The 22,386-nt window shown below is 47.2% G+C and overlaps 1 protein-coding gene across 1 annotated transcript in view; it reads right to left on the bottom strand.

The window, feature by feature from the left end:
- Nucleotides 1-19,573, bottom strand: part of LOC135394701 (transcription factor AP-4-like) — a 90,872-nt gene extending 71,299 nt beyond the window's left edge. The window contains exon 1 of the mRNA XM_064625566.1: nt 19,552-19,573. The gene's annotated coding sequence lies outside the window, so the exon portion shown is untranslated. The remainder of the gene's footprint in view (nt 1-19,551) is intronic.
- Nucleotides 19,574-22,386: the final 2,813 nt, after the last annotated feature.

Here is a 22,386-nt window from a genome sequence, read left to right as displayed (position 1 = left end):
TCTTTTTTTCTAGAGTGTAGAGGAGGATGGAGCATCCACCGCGACGCTGACGGCGAGGTTAACTTCACGGCGGCGGCGGCGACGACGACGATAATGGGAACAAGAAAAGAATGGACGCGGAAGTCGCACCAGTGCTAACTTCTTTAAGTAAAAACAGATTCTCGGTTAATAAACAGTTTGTTCATGCTGTCAGGTCATAATTTATTTTTATTAACTTTGTACATAGGCAGGAAATATAGAATAGGTGGACGTATGTTTCGCCAATAATGTCCGCTTGAGCAATTACCCCTTACCCTAATTACCCGCCTTTTCCGCTTGAACGTAAGCTCCGCGAGCTCGTACAGGAAGGACAGTGGCGCGGTACGACGTTGATCGCGGGACCTTGTCACTTTCCTCAAGCCCTATACGCTGATACATAGCTCACTATATTCTTCGTGAATCCCGAACAAACGAAGGTCGCCAACAGGACGTGATCGAGATGAATGACGAGATTCGACAGCAGCCAAGTCGTACACCTACAAGCCGGGCAGAATGAATTTGACAGAAATGCGGAATCTTCTTGCACAAGATCGGGGAAAGCAGCCTCCCTTAACTGTTTACGTGTGGTGTTGTGGATGATATGAAATACATCATAATTAGGGCTCCGCGTTTTCGGCATTTATTATTGGGGGATATTCGGCGTGTGGTTTTCGGCATTTACGTGTTTTGTCAAATTCGGATGTTTTCGGCATTTTAAAACGTTTGCTCCAAAAATAGATTCCGGAAAATCGGCAGCTATAACCACTCATGGAAGGAGGACAGCATGGTAGGAGGACATTGAATTTTATTATTATTTTTTAAATCCCACGTTAGCGCCGCGAAGCAACTGTGGCTATGAGCGGCGTACAGACGTGGGCAGATGGAGAGAGGACAGCAGGCAGGAGTAGGGGACAGGGGGATTAGTATGCGTCCTGGGCCGACTTCAGGGGGAACTGTGCCGACGCTCGTCAGGAAAGATTTCGGAAAACCTACGGAAAACCTCAGACAGCACAGCCGGCGATTCCACGTGTACATAAACCCCCTTGACGCATAGAGGGGAAGGTTTTACCCTCGAACTAGAGGCTAGCGACTCCGCAGTGTGGTATTCCCCGCAGTCCACCTGGAAGCTAGGTGAAGAAAAAACAAATGCCTCGGAGAGAGAGAGAAAAAAAAACCGTTACAATCATTTTTGGCATGTCCATTATTTATCCTAGAATCAATGTCATCGTTAGCTCTACGAACCCCTGGTGCTATTGACCGCCCTCTAGCGATACAAATAAGCTGGAGTTGTGGGATCCGCAATCTCCGTATCATTTTTCAAACCGTTCCAGTCCGATCTAACCCAGAAATACGGGAAATGTTATCACCTCGAGCGCTCACTCACAACAACCTCAAGAAAGGAGAAATTTTACCCCGAACTATATTTCTCTTTCTTGGTTAACTTTATTAGTATACTTTAGTACTTTACTTATACTGCTTACATTAAATTAGAACTCTCTTGATCGAGCTATATTTTACGGCGGAGCTTCGTTATATGTGGTCACTTTGTAGTTGTATAAGTGTAGAGCTCTTCTCAACATTTTCAGGAAAAATATGATAGCCGTCGTCGGGTGTCTCATTTTGAGCCGGGAATAGAAATGTTGTTTAGTATGCTTACGGTAAAAGTTGTTGGTATAACGTGTGCAATAGGATGAATGGAAGACTAGATATATAAATGGGAAGTGCAAATTGGATCGCGTGCATGTGCGAAGAAGAAGAAAAGCTTTTATGAGGAATAAAACATTACGTTTTACTGTTGGTAGCGGCTTTGCAGAATCTGTTACTACCATAGGGACTGACTCGCGTGACGCGAGTGCTTGCTTAACGTTAAGTGCATATATTGCCTGTGTTTTGCGTGCCGATAGTCCTTTAGTGTAGCCACCAAATTACTGTGTGCTGAGGACCGCTTGTGTATTTCGTTCATAATAAATTGTCCCTTAACAACAAGTGCTTCGATTGAGTCGCGACAGAGCCTTGATTTGCTGTTCCAGCCGGTTTTTGACGAAGAACGTCTTTCCGATCGGTCACGTCTCTATAGGTTTCGTTTACGTCTTTGCGTTACGGAGCATAGCGTATCCACGCAATTAAGATCAGGAAACTCGCCAAAGTAAATTCTGCTCCCAGAGTCTTGCGGAGCTCTCCAACGGAGAGTGCCCTTCTCCCCTATTCCCCCCCCCTTTATCTCTGTGTTTTGTAGTAAATGTATTTTCCCAGTCTACAAGTAGTATTGTAGTAGCTAAACTGGGCCACGTCGGGACTAACATCTCTGTATGTTTGGCATAGTCTTTGTCTAAGTGCGCTTGGCAGGGATTTGCGCTGGATTTTCTTCTGATGGTGGTGTCTTGTGGGGGGAGGAAAATCCCGTAGGGGCTGGCAGGGGCGCCGTCAGGGGGGGGGGGCAAGGGGGGCAGTTGCCCCCGCCTGGCCCCAGGCTCCCTGGCCCATCTTCTTCTTCTTCTACCAATGAGATGCCGTGAGTCATCTAACATGGTCATTTGAACACAATCCCGTTTTCTTTCTTTTTTTTTTTTTACGTGGTTAGCTTGGTGCGGTGCGTAACGAACTTTCTATTCCTCATTAATATGACTGGCTTTTCATGTGAGCAGTTACAGGTGAGTGGCATGGCCTGCTGTACACTATGCCGACTGAGGATATTTATCTTCCTGAGTACGCAGTATCCAGTATTCCTATCCAATTAGTACAAGGGTTAGCCTGCTTGTCTGTTGTCTCTTCAGACGCTATGTCCGTCTCGGATTATTATGACGATTCCGGCCGCCAAGGACACACCAGATAAATCCTGTCGTGGGAACGTCGATATCTAATTCGCCAGACAGCGTAAACACGGGTCAGCATCTTGCAAACAAAGCATCTCATCCCTTATTCCCCAACACATTTAACGACGATGAACAATGCCCATCTGGGGTCAGCTCGTATTGGGAGCAGCACACTTTTCTTTCATGGTGTATATCTAACTACGCTATGTAAGTGCGGCTCTGCGCATGAAAGGGAGACCGGACGGCGCAAACGCTTGTCTATTTGCATAGCGTTCACATTTTAAACGTAGTATGAAACCAAAAATCAGGAGCGAGCCTTGGCACGGACAAGGGATTGCGTTGCCGAGAAACGGCAAAACGTAAAAATTCCGAAGCATAAGGTTACTGAGCCAAAACAATATAGTTGCGGGCACATTCGACACCCAGAACTAGAGGAATATCCCGTACCTCGAGCAGCAGCCCGAACATTTCCGCTCTCCCCCTCCCGCTACCTCCGTCGGCATTGGTTTTGCCCCCCCCCCCTCCCCCCTGGAGAAAATCTTAGCGGCGCCCATGGCTGTATGACACCCATATCTGCTGTTTTTTCGGGCTTTTGTGGTCTTTTTGGCAGGTGATTTCTTTCCTTTTTTTTGGGTGGGTGGGGTGGGGTTGGAAGATCTTTGATGAGGGGAGGGGGGTTAGGTTTTGTGTGAGGGAGTGCTGGGGAGGATTCCCGGTGCCTGGACCACGAGTGTGGAGGCCACAGCGTCCGCAACAGGGTTGCGGAATGTGGTCAACCATTCCATTCCAATTCCTTTCCGAGGAGTGGACATTTGTGACAATTCCATTCCTTTCAATTCCTCGGAATGAAAAGGTATGGTCAGTTCCCACTCCTGGAATGGCTTGGCAACCCTATTCCATTCCTTTAATTCCATCAATAAAAGCAAAAGGACAGGTAACCGTGCTGGCCAGCCCAGCAGTGCTAGAGGAGACTGACATTACCCAGCACGGAAAAAGCACAAGGACAAGGTTATTTCAGGCCAGAAGGGGACAGAAACAACCGGGTTGAAACCAAAACTACCACCTGGGCACCCAGACCATTCCATCCCAATTCCATTCCTGCCAAAAAAATGCCTAATTCCATTCCCATTCCATCCCTACGACAGTTTCCGCCATTTCATTCCAATTCCATTCCAGGCTTTGATAAATCTGGAATGATTCCGGAATCATTCCAACTCCGGAGTGGCAACTCCGCAACCCTGGTCCGCAACATCACGCTATAAAGGTAGTGGGATGGAATCCCATCGCCGTATTTTTTCGCTGAACTTTTCCCTGAGTTCTCCGGCAGAGTTTCCAGTCACATGATGGCGTTGTTCCCTCTAAAGTTGACCCCGGCCGCATACTAACTTCTAACCGTCTCCCTATTCTTCCTACTGTCCTCTCTTCATCTGCATCTGTCCGAACACCTCTACGGTCACAGTTGCTTCGTGGTGCTAAGACGGACTTAAAAAAAAGAAAGAAAACTGGTGCACAGACGGGTTAGGCACATATTGGTTCGTACGAATCATCGCAGAAAAAATAAAGAGTGCTTGTAGAGCACGTTGATCGCGTGACTTTCGAAGTACCGTATCTATCGCATCCAATCAGCGAATAGGATTCTGAGTCACGCACACTGTCATTGGTTCCGGTAGGTACGACAACTTCACGGTGACGTTACGAAAGGTACATGAAAACTGCCATTTGCTGTTTCGTGCTGTGGAAAGGGGTGAGTACTTTCACATTGCCGACCGATGCTTCGAGAAAAAAATTCAGCACTGCACGATACGGCTCTCCTTATTCGTCATACTTTTACCGGGGGCTTGCCAACTTCCAACTTCCCTTTTAACGATGAAGTGTCTGACATTTTGGGCCTGTTTGAACAGTTGAAGTCCAACGAGACAGAAATAAGTCGGCGTGTTGAAAAAGTCGTAACCTTGGTTCCGCGCTGGCAAGTTAGTTATACTTTGTAGCCAAATATATATTATCTGCACTGCGCAGACGCTACAGTCAACCTTGGGTCACAGGTTTAGCCGAGAGCTATATTTTGATGCTTCTAAACGAAGTTCGAAATGGCCACACACACGCGCATACACACACATCCACACCCTCGCACACACACACGCACATACACACCCACGCGCACACACGCGCACGCACACACTCAACACACACACACGCGCGTGCGCACAGACACACACAGAGCCGCACGCGCATGCACGTGTGTCGGTCTCCAAATTCACAGTTATTCGCTTTCGAATAATTGCACATTCCATTCGAATTTCGAGTGTACTATGGAATTCTATATTCGAATTTCGAATGCGATATCTCTTCGAAACCGAATATGTTCGAATAGTTGCAAAGCTGTCGTAGTTGCAAATAGTTGCAAAGCACTCGTAGGCCCAAAAGCGATAGAAGAAAGGGCAGGGATTTCCCTACACCCCCCTCAGGGGGGGTGTACACCCTCCCTGGATTTTTGCAACCCCCCCCCCCTGAAATTTCTCAAGTGACCCCACCCAGCTCGGCCACCAACACGTTCTGGTATTGAGTCCGGCGCAGCGAATTACATCCTGTGCTGTTAAACTTGGGCTGTAGGACCACAGTCATGCAGATGATCGTACCATGCATTTGTCCAAAATCATTTGAAAGTGACTATGCAATGCATATATTGCGCGTATGTACGAGCAAAAATGCGCGCGGGCACGCAAACTCAATGAGGATCATCAAGAGCCATTTGCGCCCAACTCAACCAAGCGAGGTATTCTAAGGTTTTCACCGTTGACTGCTAGGTGTTCGTTGACAAGATGGTAGTCTCTTATCTTTGTCGGTCGTGTGATTATGCATCTTAATGTTGAAATGCCGTTCACAATGAATGTCTATTCTAATGTACTGTGTGCTAAAGCAATAACATGTACAAATAAACCGGGAAAGCTGTGCAGATATGTCAATGTTGTGCCACGATTCTTTCCGTGTCTAAGAAAAATTCCGTAAGTTGAACCTTCACCCAGCATGACCCCCCCCCCCCCCTTGAAAGCTCGGCACCCCCTCCCCCCCAGTAGTGAATTTCTGGGGAAATCACTGAGAAAGGGTACAGTAAAACAAAGTGAATGCTGCTTCACGCGAAGATTACTATGCATGTATCACATCCTTATGCCGTGAAACACCTCATCCCATCGTCATTCATGTAGTTGTTGTTATTGATGTCGTCGTATGCCGTATATCAGTATGCATGGAGTAACAACAACAACAACTTTATTTCGACATGATGAATGATGTACGGTTCGGTTATGTAACTTCGCTTGGTATTCGCTTTTGTTACATAACTATTCGCATCGCATTGGCTTCAGTTTTAAAATTACTATTCGCACAGCCCTAACGATTTGCCTAAATATCTGACATCTCATGTGTGTTGCTTAAAGAAGCATGGAAGGGAGCGGTGGTGGTGGTGGTGGTGACGAAAAACCAGCGCGCGTGGAAGGGAGCGCCGTCGGCCTTACTCCTTGTCGAGCCAATAAAAGTGCTTCGCTGATCCGACGTCACAACACGTGAGAAATCACCACAGGCGGTGTCTTCCAACTGGATCGGGGAAGGCACCGCCATCCTCTGATGTTTGCCGCCGCGACCTTGGAACAACAATGGCGGCCGCAACATGCCAACCCACGCTGCGCGGCCACCATTGTTGCTCCAAGGTCGAGGTGAGAAAGAATTACATACAGAATTCTTATACAGAACCGCATTACTGGATCCTGCTGAACACCTGCTTTTTTCGCCACACTTGAACTTGATTAGAACTTTGTAAGGTGTCCAGACTACACACAGGGGAGGAGCCATTCCCGGCTGATGTCAATCAGTGATAGCCACGCCCACTCGTTGGCAGTCCCATTTCGCAAAATGGGATGACACGACAGACCGATTTCGCCTATCGGGAGGCACCACTTTCGCCCTCTTAATCCGAAAAATGGCATTAGGCGAAATGGGACTAGGCTAAATGGGATGGGCGAAGTGGGAATAAAGCCACTGGACTGGGGAAATGAACGCCATCCTTTCCCTTTCTCACCTCGACCTTGGAACAACAATGGCGGCCGCAACATGCCAACCCACGCTGCGCGGCCACCATTGTTGCTCCAAGGTCGAGGTGAGAAAGGGAAAGGATGGCGTTCATTTCCCCAGTCCAGTGGCTTTATTCTCACTTCGCCCATCCCATTTAGCCTAGTCCCATTTCGCCTAATGCCATTTTTCGGATTAAGAGGGCGAAAGTGGTGCCTCCCAATAGGCGAAATCGGTCTGTCGTGTCATCCCATTTTGCGAAATGGGACTGCCAACGAGTGGGCGTGGCTATCACTGATTGACGTCAGCCGGGAATGGCTCCTCCCCTGTGTGTAGTCTGGACACCTTACAAAGTTCTAATCAAGTTCAAGTGTGGCGAAAAAAGCAGGGTGTTCAGCAGGATCCAGTAATGCGGTTCTGTATAAGAGCCAGTCCCGCGGCGCCTGTAGCTCGGCAGTCTACGAACTCTACTGTATGAACAGCACATCAGGACTTATTCTTTTACATTGCAAACAATATAATACTTTTCAGTATTTTACAACTCAGTACTTCAAATCAAAATGTAACTTGTCTTCCCAGTAGTCGTGAAAAAAAAAAGGAAAGAAAAAGAGAGAGAGAGAGAGATACATGATGGCGATGATATGGGGATGACTTCCGCTCATTGAGCAGAATGCTACCCCATTGCTATTGGGGAAAAATGAGAGGATGGTGATGAGGATGATGCTGACGACGCTGACAGGAAAGAAAGAAAGTTGTCTGTGTGTGTCCGTTTTTCGTCGTCTCCCTATAATCTCGGGGTTTTCAGTACCAAGAGGTTGTCGTTTGTTCTGGTGCTTAGTGACATCATAGAGACAGTAGAGTGCGTAGAGACATGGGGCAACTGCCCCAAAGCGACGGAGTATATACAGTGAATATTTCGTTACACATAGATTACACTGCTTACACAGTGTGTTTTCTATTATTATTCCTTCTCTCATCTTGTGCTGTTCCACGTGCGACGGAGTAAGGTGCCGGTGAAACGCGGTGAAATCCCGGTGAAACACTCCATGTCATCATCATCTACTTGTTGTTGGTTCTTACCTTTCCGCACTACTCGCTCTGCCTTTGACGTAAGTCCGTAAAGTGTCGTATTTGTTCCAGGCTATAAAATCTATGTCCGTCTGCTCTTTTACCAGGCTTAAAACCTGATAAAAGTCGCGTAGTGGTTTCACAGAACATTCTGTGGAACCACTACGGTAACACAGGAAGACGGACGACAACTACTGTGCCTCTAACCTCCTATACATTCGCCAAGCTCATTACACGAGCAGGCGGGTCAACCATTCTTACAAGTGCGAACCATTTTTCTGTCACACCAACGCATTCCTTCACTCCTTCTCTCTTCTTCCCATGCCATCATCACTTCTTCGTTTATCGTTGTTGTTGTTGTTCACTCCTTCTGCCCGCGCGCCATCAGACTTTGGAATTCATTGCCCGAAGGAATTGCATCCATCCATGATCATTCATCCTTCAAATCGGCAGCAGCGCATCACCTTACTTTGCAGCGCACATAATCATCTCTCTTATTATGTATTTTCAATTTGGACGCTTGTCTAGACTGTCTGGCCTCCCAGCCACATTTATTATTCAGTGATTGTTGTAATAATTTTCTTTTATATTTCCTTCGCCCATGTAATGCCTTCTGGTCTTTGGGCTTCTAACAATAAATAAATAATACAGAGGGACGGCGAAATACCCAGAGTTGCCATGTGAACGTGTTTAAGGTGATGCACCTTCTCCAGAGAGATGAGCAGGTAAACGAGAGTTAACGGGCGATGCTTATATCCGGCCACATGCCACCATGCAGAAGGAGGGCATACAGGATAGCAGATGAGAAGCTTCTGCTGCTGAAGACACAACTTGAAGTTGGCGAACGCAGGCTGGCTTCACGCGCAGATCCTGACGGACATATGATGCAACATTGTCGTTACCCTTTAAAAATGCGTTCGGCTTCTTCAGGATTGGTATGCCTATATACGAAGTGTTTCGCGAGTAAAAACTTTCACTGGAAAATACAACCTCTGTGTCAAACACGTCGAATGTGTTTTCGTGTTTGTAGATGAGATAGGCACGACAGGAGTGCAACGAAAAATAGACATTTTGCTTAAAAATGCGATCTTCAATAATGACCAAGCACTGGCTGCAACCGAAAAGGAGAACCGGCTTCTTTCTTCACGTGACACGTATACGCCTCAGTAGACGAAATGGAACTGCATGGCACATACATTAGGCAAACTGGGACCCCGTGCTGTTCCGTGTGAGGGAACATGGTGAGGGGATTGGGAGACCTGATAGAAAGCATTAGGCGAAATGGGAATAGGCGAAGTCACTGCGCACACTCTTGTAAAAGTTTTCTTTTTCGCGCGGAACGATTTTGCGCGTTTTTTGCGAGCGCCAAAAATTCGCGAATTTAAGTACCCGCGAAGTAGATACACTGATGTCACCGAGAAACATGAGCCCGCGTTTTTTCGAGAATTTAAGTTCCCGCGTCAACTATGGCCTCTCTCAAAACGCGAAAGTATGTTTCACGCGAAATAAACAACTTGTACAGTATTCTATTTATTTATCTATTTATTATTAGTATTATTAGTATATTTGCGTAAGAATTCCCGAAGGTTCTATGTTCACATCACGTGTTAAAAATAACCTACGTTCGAAGCACTGTCCACGCTCCTTCAAAAAATGCTTCTGCGCGCGTTGCCGCGCGTTGCTCGCTCGTATATAACATGGAGCTGTCTGCGTGCTCAGTGGTTTTCAGCACAGGCAGCCTTCATTACTTCCTACTACATCACCTTCATCGCCGTACACTCATTCCGTTGGCCTCTGGCAATTTCTCATTCATTCTCGTGTACGTCTAGAAGACAAATTAGAGCCCTTACACCCTTAGCTACAAAGAGCAAGATAATGAACCGCAGAAGTGTATACGGAAACCAGTCTGAGAGCAACTGCGTGGACAAAGGAGCACTGCGGTCATAAATGTGTGGCTGAAATTATACTGACAGCCTAGTGCTCTACGCGCGGAGAATAATTAAGAATGTGATGCCCACTTGACCTTTACCTTAAAATTTGCATAAGTGTAAGATGCGTACACCCCTTTCCGGTTAGTACGTAGCTCCACTTGCGACAACCCTAAGGAGGATGTATACGTATATATGCGGGAGATTCTAAACAGTGAACAGAAAGGCAAGCTGTGCTTTCGCTGATGACGGCGTTGTCTTTGAGCTACGCAACGCTACCGGTATAATTAAAATCAAATGAGATATTCTATATGTTGCAGTATACATACTGCAAAAAGAAAAAAAGAAATGGTGGCGTCACAACTCCTTTAAGGGAGTAAGTAGCTTGTCCCTAAGACACTCTCTTTAGGAGTAAAATTTATGCCTTCCAAATGAAGTTCCATATTTACTCCATTCTCAAGAAGCAACTGTGACACCAGTTACAGGTGTCACGCTGACACCGTTAAACGGGTTCATGCCACCAAGAGTTTTGTACATGCTCTGAAATCTTCCATGGTATTTCTAGGGTTTTCTTTTTGCTTGTTGCATATGCACAGATGTACTTCGCTCGATGCGTCGTGAAAGGGAAAGGGAAGCGTTATGGTGGTACAGAAGAGGGAGGCGTGTGAAGCCATGCACTGCCACCTGGAGGACGGGAATTTGGGTAGTCCCAAAGAACTACTTATAAAAGAAAACATTCGAGATGCCCTCGGTGGCCTTCATTGTGTAGTTCCCTCGAACGCAGTAAACGCCGAAATAAATAACTAAAAAAAATTGGCTTGTCAGAAGGTCACACGCCGTGGGATGTCCTCCCGCAAGGGTGAAATAATAATAATAATGTTTTATTGGTGCCCAAGAACGGTCGTGACGACCCTAATGTTGGCGCACACAAATAGAATACAATGCACTACAAATAGACACAATATACTTGCAAATACAGTAATACAATATGCACTAACCGCCTCCGCCGCAGCCCGGATTTCGTCTTCGCGGGGTGTTGGGCTCCGCAAGGGGGTGTATTTACATGCTTTTGACGAAATATTGTCCAATCTCCCAAAATTTTAGGGGTCTCCTCCAGATTTTATGGGAATGTTATGGGGGTGTAGGGGGGGGGGGTCTGGATAAATCACTGGCCGCCGACATTACCTTACAGTCCTTCAAAAGTGGCGCACACACATATCTACACTTCGCGCTCTCACTTCAACCTCGTTTGATCTTTAGTTTCACATCGTCTTCACCTCAAATTGGGAGTATATGTAGACGTAACGTGATTTCAGCCTATTTGTGTGGCGGCACGCGGCACGCGCCGCGAGGTAGGACTGCGGATAATTTCGACCGCTTGGGGTTCTTTGACGTGCGTCTAAAATCTCCGACAGAACGATGCTGGAAGCAATGTTTACGCCCCACACATTGTTACCGTTCTTGGCCCGGATCGAACCCGCGACCTTGTCTTCACCTCCAACTGCAAGATGGTAATGTGTATTACACGTAAGGTCTGTCTTCCTGTATGTGTGACGACATGTTGCACGCGCCGCAGAGTAGGACCGCGGATAACTTCGACCTGCAAGACGCACCGGAGGATGTTTCACGAGGTTGGCAACCCTGCAATGAAGTGTCGTCTGCGAATATTTTAATTTTATTTTGGTAGTCATGTCGTTCGTTCACACTGTCATGAGCAGTCATGAGCGCCATCAAGTAACACCTGTGACTGCTAAGGTAATAGGTAGCATGTTTTGGGGTCTCAAGGTAGATGTGCTCCTATACATTCGAAGCAGAAGCACCTGCACTTCGGCTGTTGCACCTGCACGAACGGTTATTGGGTGACGGAGCACCAGTTAGTTTAAAGCACCTTACCACTGTGGGGTTCGTTTGGAAAGAACAAAATGTGTTCGCGCCCCCTATGGCTTGCGTTGAACACTGTAGCGACATAAAACATCGAACAGCAGCTGGTTCAATGCATTAAGAAGGAAGAAAAAACGGCATGACGAAAAGGCCAAGGCACGAGAACAGTGAGTGTGCAGCTGCGCGAGACACGCGACCTCTGGTCGTAAGCTGTCCAACTGCGATTGCGTGAATGGAAGAGCATGAGAAGAAGCATGCTAGTTCTTCCCCATCAGTTTCATCAGACAACAGTAACGCATTACACTCAGAGTTAAAGCGACTGCATCCCATCCCTTGAATGAATTGAGGGCCCAGTCTTCGCAACAGTTCCCCGGGAAGCCGACCCACAACGCACGATCTTTTCTTCGAGTAGTACGCCGCCATTTAGTACCGCGCCATGCAACTTTCTCACAGTGAACATGGCGTACATCACTTATGAACCTTATTGATATTAACACAGGGACTGTTGCCTATCCTAATAGCTTCCTTACTATATCTATACCTTATCATTCATGTATCGTTCCTCTTACGGTGCGGCGGAATAAATTATGCATCACTGGAGTATAGGTACATATTACATGTACGTCATATTTCAAGCCTATAGTTACGATCAAAGCCTTGATAAGTGCGTGTATATCTAGTTGGTTTCCAGGGAGGACATCACCGAAGGTGGTTTTGTCCTTTCTCTCTCTATTTTCGTTCTTAAAAAACAGCGTGACTACTGTGATGTCACTTTTCTACTGTGTCTTTCATAACTTCTGTCTCGCTTATCGTCTCCATGAGGCCTCTACAGTAATCTTGTGCGAAATAACACACGACTTTGCTTCGACTTTAAATACACGTGGCCTGACCAGATTGACATCATGTTCTCAGACTTTGCGAAGGCGTTTGACAGAGTATCATATACTAAATCTTTAACAAAACTAAAACCTCCGTTTGACGGACAGTTATATTCATAGCTGGATGATTATCTGACGCGCAGAAAGCACTAGGCCTGCTGCATTTCCGGTTATGTCACTAGTTCCCCACCAGTGCTCAGTACTTGGACCTCTATTATTCCTTATTTTCGCGGACGACCTAGGGCAAAATATACCAGTTTGTATTCGAATGTTTGCAGACCATTGCATAATGTACACCGCTGTTCATGAACATCGTATAATCCGCTCAAGACCGTGGCTTTCGGGCGCGACCTTATTCGCCCCTTGCTTCGAGCGTCGTTCAACTCTACCAAATTGGTGGCGCTGTCGAACACTATGACGTGAGAGCCCTGCACGGGTCATCCAGAAGATGTGGGTTCGAGTCCTGCATCTGGCTAGCCTTTTGAGTGACTTCCTTCTGTCATCATCAATTTCTTAGGCACTTGAGGCTTTGGATGTATTTGCCTTTCAATGTGTTCCAGCCTCAGAACACCAATTCCATTCATGTTCAACGTATATATCTGTACGATGTGACTCCTGGCAACTGCCTCTGAATGTAAGAAGATATGTTTGCATGTCAATTACACGCAGAAAGCCTCGTCTAAACCTCGAGTATTCTATCAAGGAGGCACCACCTTAATATCAGTACAAGAACACACGTACTTGGGAGTCAATACATCATCCGACTTCCGTTGGGATAAGCCCATTGATTATATAATAGAGAAGGCCAATAGAAAACTCCATCACTCCACAACTATACTTCAAAGTTATCTGCTTATTCTACGTTAGTTGGTCCTGTATTGGAATATGCAGATCTTATTAGGGACCCTTACGCTCAAACCAACATTAATAAAATTGAATCCGTACAGAGGAGTGTTCTCCGTTTCATTTATAAGAAATATTATCGTTGTTATTCTGTGACATCCCTATATATTCATGCGATAATGTTTGTCCACTTGCACAGAGGCGCAGAGTTCACAGGCTTACATGTTTTTTGTCATTAACAACCATCTTCAGATTGACCCAGCTCACCACATTACTCCCAAAATAGTCCACACGTGTGCTGCGGCAAAAACAGGCTCTTGACGGAGTACCGATTCAACAATAACTCTTTCCTTTTTTCCTCGTACATGACTCGGGTCAGCTTGATCTCGACGTGATTATCAGCAAAACTGTTAATGAATTTATTAACGAAACGTCATTATAACTTAAGTATATTTAATGCAGAGTTAAATTCTATTGATGGTGCCGCTACAGTGTATTACTTAAGAGCAGCGTGTGCATTGCTGTATTTACTTGAGTGTATCGCTGTACTTTTTGCCCTTCCTACTTGGACCACAAGAGTGGTCTGTAGTATGTATATGTATGTATGCATGCATGTACGTACGAACGAACGAAAACCGGACGAACAAACGAATAAATAAATAAATAAATAAACATACGTGCATCGCCGAGGACAAACGTGGCACCCGACACTACAGAGTACGGTAGAGAGGAAATACAGAGTAATACACAGGAAAGTATATCGAGTTAATGACACTAAATTCTTTTAAATATCGTTATGGGCGTCCCGCTGTTTGGTGGTAGCCAAGGTGGTGCTGAAGACTGGGAGGTGGTGCGTTCGAGTCCTACAACCGGCTGTGCTGTCTGAGGTTTTCCCTGGGTTTTCCGAAGATTTTCCAGACGAATCTTCGCAACTAACACAGAAACAAAAAAAAGAAGAAAAAGAAAGAAAGGAACGAAGAGAAATCGATAACTTTAATTTCGGATTGAATCCTGCCCATTTCGACCCGTTCCACCAAATATCTTACATGCTTTCCCACACGCGGGACGCCCACACGAAAATTGTTTCTCCTTATCAATTCCTTTCATTTCTTCATACCGAGCACGTGCAAATCGCACGGTCTCTCCGCTAGACCCAATTGCTCACATCATCACACTCACATCAGAGCAGAGCAATAACAATTCCATCTCGTTTTTTCTCCCCCTTTTTCTTCTTCTGTTTCTCTTCTCAATCAGTGCTGATTGTGTTTCATCGGAAAGCGACCAGCTGCTGCGATCCCCATTAATATCCATTCATACAGTACATCCACACCATGCACTCTCTCCCAATCATTTTTCTCTCTCCCATACTGCGCGGGTGTCCAAATAGCCCGTTCGTTCGTACTCTGCTAAAGAGCAATATCTATGCCCGGCACATTCTGCCCTAATGTGCAGACCACCCAGATATATACCACGGTCGACGGAAACAGGGAAAATATAGATAGAAAAGAGAGGTGAAGGCTTTATAACGTGGCTAGGGATGTTCTGCATCTTGCAATATAAAGGGGAGGAAAAGCTATGGGACCCGGGTATAAACCAATTACGGAAAGAACCTAACCATGCTTGCATAGCGTGCAGTTGACGTCATGCTCATCAGGGTGACGGTAAACAGACTGCCTGGATTTTTTTTTGCGCTTGTGAGTGTGCGAGTGTCTTCATGCGCACTTTCTTGTAGGCTGTTACATTTTTTTTTGTCTGAAAAAGCGATACGTAATAATGAGAACAGCCTATAACGTCGAGGCTTACGAAAATTGCGCGAAGAGAGCACGACGGGCTCGTTTTATCATTCTGATACCTAATTAGTAATTTTTGATCGCATGACCTTTCTTTTGTGTGGTCTGTTTTTTTCTTTGAGATAAGACGTGTAGCGATATGTTTCGGAAAGGGAAGGTGTAGGGGGCGGGGATGTCTTAATCGAGTTCGCGTTTGGTAAAGAGGACAGGACCGCATCGAGCTTCTTTGATCAGTAATGAAAAGTTTATTTTTTTTCTGTTTCTGATTCAAATAGTCGCACTATATTGCCGCTTTAGCGAAATGACGACTTTGAATGAATAGAGAGTTTCAGTACATCGTATCGCCTTTGCGTACGTAAGCGACAGCGTTGGTAGTTCGACGCACTAGCAAAACATGAAGAGAGCTTCGCGCATTGCGCAGAACTACCCCGCCTTCCCTTACGTACGCAAAGGCGATAGCGTACGATGCACTAAAAACTCAATAAGCGACGAAGATGCGCCAGCAGAAAGAGGAAGCGATATTCGAAAGGCGCATATTTTATAAGCGCTTCCCTTATAACTCAGCGCCCACCGTTCCACTCTCTCTCGCTTGATGCCACCGGCCGGACGGAGTTAAAGATTGCGGAAGAATACTGCGGCCGTCTGACAGCTGCACCTGTCAGAGCACTGGCTGATCCAAGCGACATCCCAGTGGCTCTGGAGGTCTCTGCAGAACCTGCCCTGGATGTGCCTTTTTCTCGCTTGCGGAGCTGGAACTGGCACTAGCGAACTCGCCCATGCATACGTCTCCCGGTGCGGACCAAGTTTGTTACGAGGCTCTCAGAAACCTGCAGCTGTGTGGGCGCCGCTCACTACTCGCAATCTTCAACGCATCCTGGCTCTCAGGCTCCCTTCCAATGGAGTGGAAGCAGGCAATGGTGATCCCCATTCTCAAACCCGGCAAGTCACCGCACAACATAGACTCGTTCAGACCGATTGCCCTCACCAGTTGCGTCGGTTAAACCCTCGAGCGAATGGTCTACTCACGCCTGAACTGGTACCTAGAAAGCACGGGGTACTTCCCGGAAACACTGGCTGGGTTCAGGCAGGGAAGATCTGCCATAGATAACGTCGTCGACTTCGTTTCTCGTACGCAACAAGCTCAATCCGATGGGCGGCTTACCGCAGCGGTATTCCTGGATGTCATGAAGGCTTGCGACAGCGTACTGCACAGTGCTGTCGTGGCGAAGGTGCAGCAGGCTGTCGTGGGCGGTCGCATGCTCCTCTGGATCCAGGACTTTCTCTCGTCACGGTCCCTCTTTTTTCCCACACTTGATGGTGACACCCGATCCTTCTCCGTCTGCCGCGGGGTCCCACAAGGCAGTGTGCTTAGCCCTCTTCTTTTCGACATCATTATGGCTTCCCTACCGGCCCTCCTACGCGACCACACCAATATCACAGTCTACGCGGACGACATCTGCCTCTGGACGTCCAGCCTGCGCCTGCGCCCTCGACACGGTCGTAGCATACCTTTCTGATCGTGGGCTGTCTGTCTCCCCAACCAAAACTGCCACCATGGCATTTACCTGCCGCTCCTTCCGTAGCTTCCCACTCCACGTCGCAGGATCTCCAGTGCATTTTGCATCGAGCTACAGGTACCTGGCCATCATTATCGACAGGGGCCTGACCTAGTCGAAGCAACTCAAATATCTCTCTTCTAAGGTAAACAACATCGTCGGCGTTCTTCGTCGCGTCTCTGGAATGTCGTGGGGCCCTACTTGTGCTGACCTTAGGTTTGTCCACTGCTCCCTTGTACTTGGAACGCTGCGCTACAGCCTCCCCATCTTACATGAACTAAGCAGAGCTAGTGAACGGGAGCTCCTCAACCTCCAGGCCCGCAGCCTTCGCGTCTGCCTGGGCGTCCCTAAGACGACATAGACCGTCTCCGTTCTCGCAGAGCCGAGGGAGTCACCGATGCCCACCTTGCGTGACAAGGAGACCCTCCGCATCTACACAAGGTACCTGACACGTCACCCGCACCACTACTTGGCAGATATCGCCGTGGAGTGCCCATCGTCCGCTTTCGGCTCCTGCGTTCTGCGACTGAGGACGTCTATTCCCTCGCCCTCCAACATGCCGTCTCATCCCCCTCCCATGTGGACCCTCGCTACTCCTCCCGTGTACTCCAGCATCCCTGACGCATACAAAAAAAGGCGACCACCCTCCAGTCGCTTTGCTCCAACTCGTGCTGGAAGACCTTAATAACGTGCACTCCCGAAGAATAGCGGTCTACAAGGATGCGTCGGTCTCCGCGGGCGCCTCAACTTTAGCAGTTGTTGTGCCTTCAGAAAATTATGAACTAGCGCTCAAGCTTCCTCACGAGACATCCTTCTTCCGAAGCAGAGCTCGCCGCCATCAATGGACTGTGCTTACGGGCAGCAAGGCGGCGCTGCAAATATTATCATCTCCTTGCTCCAAGATCGTCACAGACATCTGCTCCCTAACCCTCACGACATACAGCAGTCTCACCGCCTCCGGCCACAGCGTGTGGCTTCAATGGGTCCCCAGCCACATCGGCCTGCCGGGAAATACCCGCGCTGACGCTGCTGCGAGAGGCGCGCACGGGGCAGCTGCCACCACAATGACCATCACCATTCCTCTCACTCCATCGGCCTGCCTGGTACAGATCCTCCGCCAGACGTCTCGCAGCACCCTCGCGTTTAGCTCAAACGCTGTAGCGGCAAACATGTTCCTCCACTCCATCGACCCGAGGATGGAACTCACCCTCTCCCAGCGGCTGTCGCGACAGGAGGAGTCGATCCTCCATCGCCTACGCCTCGATGTTGCCCTGACCCCGCTGCTCCTCTCTAAGATGGATAGACGGACGTCCCCGATGTGTCCCTGCTGTGCTGCAGTCGCCGACATACGCCATCTTTTGTTGCACTGCAAGCGGTACGCCGGCCCCCGAGCCGTCCTCGCCACAAATCTCACTTCCCTAGGCCAAAGGGAACTTTCCCAGGCAACGCTGCTGGGACCTGTCCGGCACTCCAGACAGTGGGCAGTCACCCGAGCCCTCCTGCGTTACCTGAAGGACACTGTGCTGCTCAGCAGCCTTTGAGCCACCCCATTACCCACCCCACCTACCCCTGCCACTTTTTCTTTTCCTTTTCTTCTTTTTTTCTCTTTTGGGAATAGCAAGTCGGCCTTTGCCTGTCTGACCTTTCCCCCTTTCTTTATCTTTAGTAAACATATCCCCCCCTATATAACTGGAATGCCTTCCCGTTTCGACAAAATATTTTTTTATTCCGTGTTAGCGCCGCGAAGCAACTGTGGCTATGAGCGGCGTACAATGTAGACAGATGGAGAGAGGACTGCTGGAAGGAGTAGGGGACAGGAGGGTTAGTATGCGCCCTGGGCCGACTTCAGGGGGTACTATGTCGACATTCGTCTGGAAAGTCTTCGGAAAACCCAGGGAAACCCTCAGACAGCACATGCAGCCGGTGGTAGAATTCGAACCCACCACCTTAAAACCCACCCACCACTGGGCGCCTTAACCCACTCGGCCATGCCGCTGGTGACAATGGAAAAGGAGCAGACGGCGCAGACCTCAAATCTATAAAACGTGCTGTCAAGTGCATTCTCACGTCCCCATATTTTCTTTTATTTTTCGATTAATCAATCAATCGCATGCCTTCTTATGATCCTCAGAGTTGTCGTACAAAATGTTTCCATTGAAATGGCAGAAAGGTATTTATGATTGTTTTGCAGTCAGTATACTTTCACTACAGCAACGTCATCGCCAGTAGTTTATGGCTTTTTTCCCGCTAAGCAATCACGCCGCATTTGAGGCTAAACTTGCTGAAGAACGTCTCGTAATATCTCAAACGAGCGCTAAATTATACTTTTCTCGTGAGATACCCACGTGACTACGGCCGAGATGCGGCAGCGGTGAAACCGAAACCAAATGCGAACCAGATTAACCATGCAGATGGTTAATTTTTCTTATTCATCTCAAAAACTACGATGATCTGGTGGATTAAGTTTTGCATACGACGTCCATTCTCACTCGGTGCGCATCAGTGACAAGAGCGACGTTGCCATTATTCTTGATAATAATTTAACGTAATTTATTAGACGTTATTTAATTAAGCGTTAGCTCTCGGTAAAAGGAACTGCCACTATAAAGATGGGGGATTTTATCGTTTCATTTCAGGGTGTCGAAGCTCCGCGGCCGAGCAAGAAAGGGGGTGGAGGGAAAGCTTTGAGAAAAGCTTAATTAGGTTATACGTACCTTGCAAGTTTAATGCGTTCGACAGGAATCTCGGTGCTCTACGCCGCTGCACTTAGTACGCTGCACACTGTTGGACGTCCTGCAATAATAGACTAAATTTTAAAATTGTTTTAATTTTTTAAAATTCTTAAAATTTTTTTTAAACATGTTTAAAATTGGTTCAAAGTTTACTTAATACAACAAGCATTTTTCCTCACGTGATGCATGCCCCATGGACACGTCCTCTACCACATTCACGGGTACCCAGTGGAAGCACTGATCATCGCAGAACTGCACAGTCGCACATATTACAGAGTGCGCTACCGAGTTACCAGTATCCTTGGCAACGTTCGAACCCGCGACATTAGGTTAATATAGGCGGGCACGTAACTCACTGATCCACATAAGCCGGTCTACAGGGTGTTCAAAATTAAGCTTTCACTAGCACTTTATAAATAGGCGAACAAAAGAAAACTGGTGCTATTTTTCACGTTCCTTGAGTAAGAAACAGGTGCTACATAATTAGCAGCACCTGTTTCTTACACAAGTAGCGTAAAGTTATCGTCCGGTTTCCTGTCATCGCTGTGTTTGCGTAGCGCTCGTGAAAGCTTAATTTTGAACACCCTGTATATCAACATATCAACCTTGTGTATACAACGTGAACAACGAGATTTCGTTGCTCGACCTCAACCCTGCATGCACACGCATGTATCCAACACCGTCAACAACCACACGCCACCTTCATCTATGTACATAGAGAAAAACATAATCCGTCTACAACACAACCAAACTCGAACTTAGTTTTCATCACTAACCCGTTCCTCAGCCCCACGTTCTCCTCAGACACTGACGAAACTCCCCCCCCCCCTACACCATAACACACCGTCCCCCGCTGCGGCGCCACTGATGCATCCATATGCCAATAGCGCCCCTCAGCCATCAACCGAAACAGGGAATCCTCCTGCACTGCACGAAAAAGAAAGAAAGGAGAAGACAGAAGCTCGAGCTGCAGTAAGGCGTAATTTGGAACGAGCAGGTGTAACTTCGCTCGACGTGCTCTGCATCTGAGACGCAGACAATGACGCTTGGGCCGCACATGCCTCTCTAGCCGTTATACAACCCTCCCTCGTTCTTGCATCTCCCTAACCCCTTTGCATCGCCCTTTCCTTTCTGTGCCCGTATCACGATTGCTTTCAATTCAATTTGAGTAAAGCTTTGTGTGTCCCACGCGTTGTTTCTTTTTCTCTTTGCTTCCTTGTTTCCACTGATGGCACTTTCAACTTGCACATATTCACACATACGCGGGGGGCGAGCTTCGTTTCGAAAGTCGTTATTCTTATCTCTACGCGTGAGGTCACGTGATCTTTTAAACTCCCCCCCCCCACACACTTTTCTTGTCCGTGACTTGAGAAACGACAGAGGCCGCTTGAAAAGTTGCTTCAATCGGCGCAGCAGTCATCGCCGTTTCGTATCCAATTCTACGAAGTAAGCTTGAAAGGGGTTGTGATGGATATGGTTCATTACATCGCACTTCTTATTCCGGAAGAAAAAAAAAACAATTATTTTTCGATAGGTTTCACATACTTCGCATAAGTGTAACCAACACCATCTAGGAAAAAAAAAAAAAAAGAAAAACCAGCTCGATCGCTTAAATGACGCTACAGTCATTAAGACTTCGCTAATCACGACCGTAGCTATGGAGACGAGCCGCCATCAGCCGATTGATTGATTGGTAAAAGAACAAAAAAAAAAAAAAAGGGCAGCCACTGGTAGCTACAGAAGCATACAGTGAACTAGTAACAGCACAAAAGTCCTAAGGACCAAGGCATCCTCCCACGAACATTCTTTTAGACTCCTTGGTAGTCAGACCTCGCTACCATAAGCGTATACTGGAGTATCCGGCCCAATGTTGGGGCCAACATCTTCATACTTTTTTTTTACCAACCAACCAGTTTACAAACTATAGTTCACCATAACAGAAGGCACCTGTTCGAAAACGTATGTGACTCTCGGCTGACGTCACGACTTCATACGTCTGCTTGCGAAGGAGTGAGAGGAGGCTTTAAGCATGCAGGCCGTCTGGATCTAGGTGGCGTTGCTATTACCCCCTTTGTAGGGAGTCGCATATGTGGGCTCCCTATACCCTTTGGTTGTAAAACTCAGAATGCAAGTTCACATGGAAACAAGCAAACGTCGGACAGCTCTTTACTTTACCGTTAAGGACTGAAGGTTAACTTGGGACCAAGTGTCGCGACCACTTTAAGAGCAACATGCGGGTATCTCTGCGTGGAATTATTTTTCAACGTCTTCGTGCAAAGGTTGCGGAGTTAGCACAATGTACACTACAGCACACTGGACCACTGGACAGATTGGACGTGCAAGTCTATTAATACGTCCACACACAAATACGTCCACACTCTCAAACTGCGGGTCATGACCTCCAAATGTGTCATGAGCCTTTTTCTGGGGATCATGGAGGGCCCAAGCAGACATGCGATATGCCTTGAGCCACACGGATCAACGTATTGATACGCTTGTATCAAGGAAGCAAATACATCCTTCTGATTAAAATACATTAAATCAATCCTTGTTAAAAAACATTAATATGCATTTATGGTAGCTCTCTCTGTGGTTAATGTCTTTTAAATCAATTATAATGTAAATGTATCTGCAATTTTTCTGCAAATGTATCTGTAAATTTTCGGAAGGTTTATAAAGGTGGGTGGAGGGGGGGGGGGGGGGGGGGTCACGTACTGGAAAAGTTTGAGAAACGCTGCTGTAGAGTGACGATGATAGCAATTGCTAAGGAAGATCCTCTATTCATGCAGAGGCGACCGACAGAATTCCGCGTACACA

Source organism: Ornithodoros turicata, chromosome 5, assembly GCF_037126465.1.
Source record: "Ornithodoros turicata isolate Travis chromosome 5, ASM3712646v1, whole genome shotgun sequence".
In the NCBI taxonomy this organism is placed as follows: domain Eukaryota; kingdom Metazoa; phylum Arthropoda; class Arachnida; order Ixodida; family Argasidae; genus Ornithodoros; species Ornithodoros turicata.
This window is presented reverse-complemented; position numbering and strand designations above follow the sequence as displayed.